The following is a 1731-nucleotide window of genomic DNA, read 5'->3' as shown; positions in this document are numbered from 1 at the left end:
GCAGTCTCCACCTCCTGGTAGGGCCTGGTGTGCAGGGAGCCACTGGGCTGCATGTGTTACGTTGGTAGGACATGATGATGGTGATCTGGTTCACCTCAACATCTGTTTTCTCTCCTATGTTTGCAGCTTCTGGCCTGTTCGATAAGAGTGCCTGACCTGATGGTCTTCTCCTGGTCCTGGGTCACACAGAACATCTTCACATGACCTGCTCTGGTCTGACAAGAGTCTTTGCAGCAGATGTTGGACAGGAAGGTACTGCGTGCAGGGTTCATCTGATCCTGGATCTGGAGGCAGATGAGGCAAATGGGACGGCTGCCCAGCACCACCAGGTGCTCAGAGAGTGATGGGGACAGCCCAGCCTTGGCTGCCTTCTTGCATATCACCACGAGGCCCAGCTGGCAGTGGTCACCCGCAGGGATCAGCTGCTTGGCTCCGAGGACACAGGGACCGTGCACTCCAGGGCTCAGTGGCCTGGATGCCCATGAAACTCTTGGCAGGTCTCAGTCATCCACATGTGCAGCTGATGGCATGTGTTTATGAGCACCAGTTTGTGCTTCAGGGCTCAGTACCACTGCTTCTGGTCTGCAGATGACAGCTCCTGGGTCTAGTCCTTCAGCATCTGGAGCTCTGGCATGCTACCTATGTTCCTGATCTGGTTGTACAGGGCTAGGACGTGCAGTGGGGAGTTGATGACCCTTGCAGAGAGCTGGATGACTTTGAGCCAGGTCAGTGACTCTTCTTGGTCTATGGCTTTGTTAGCTGGAGCACAGACTAGCACAGGCCCACTGAGCCAGATGGTAGATGATGGTGGCTGAGCTCACATCTTCCCTGTACCTAGTGGACCCTGGATCTGGCTCAGCAGTCTCTGCAGCACCATCTTCAGAAAGTCAGCCAGAGAGTGGTGGAGGTTATGGAACTCTGGTGCTATGAAGTCCTTGGGCCACTGGTGCTTTCTGATCACACCTAGCAGCTTATGGGAGATGTAATCTGCCATGGAGATCTCCTCCACAACAGATGTTTTCAAACACTCTGCATCCTCTCTAACGAGGTTTACTTCCACATGAAACTCACCTGGAAGTTATGAGTTACCGCCACAGTGTGCCCATAACTGCTATGTGGCTCAGCAGTGATCTCACTGACATAATTATCAGAGGCCTTGATGATGTGGCTGATCCTTTTCCCCCGGGCACCAGGTCCTTTGTACCACAGGCAAATCTTGTTCCCCGGCATGAGCTGAATGTTTCCTAACCAAATTATTACTAAAGTCCGATTATCACAGTCATCTCAGGCAAAGTTAAGTAGGCAGTTCTCGTCCTGCTAAGGCCCAGGTCCTGCCTGACAGTGATGTGATCCTGAGTCTGAAACTCTTTCAGTTTCTTAGAGGAGTTGGCCTCCAGCTTGGATATGTTCTGGTAGGAATGCTCCTATCTCCAGAGATATGCTGGGGACCCTCCTCTGCCCCTGTCTTCTCCAGGACCTCCAAGGTGGTAGAAGGATTTTCCTGCTAGAGCTCCTCCAGTTGGCTCATCTACTCTGTGGTGATCTGCCAGCCCAAGCAGTTCCTGCTCAGAAAGGATTGTGACCAGCCAAGACAGGAAGCAGTGGTCCTGGACCGCAGGCTGCCACTGTGAACTCTCTGGGCTGTGAACTCTTGAGGCTGCTCCCAAATGGTACAGGACTGACTGCATAGCAGCCCCACAACCCAGGTGGATTTGCTAAGAATGAAGCCTA

At 52.9% G+C, this 1731-nt stretch overlaps 1 pseudogene; it reads right to left on the bottom strand.

The window, feature by feature from the left end:
- LOC102176035 lies at window positions 464-1230 on the bottom strand (annotated as a pseudogene).

This window comes from Capra hircus, chromosome 7 (genome assembly GCF_001704415.2).
Source record: "Capra hircus breed San Clemente chromosome 7, ASM170441v1, whole genome shotgun sequence".
NCBI classification, from domain to species: domain Eukaryota; kingdom Metazoa; phylum Chordata; class Mammalia; order Artiodactyla; family Bovidae; genus Capra; species Capra hircus.
This window is presented reverse-complemented; position numbering and strand designations above follow the sequence as displayed.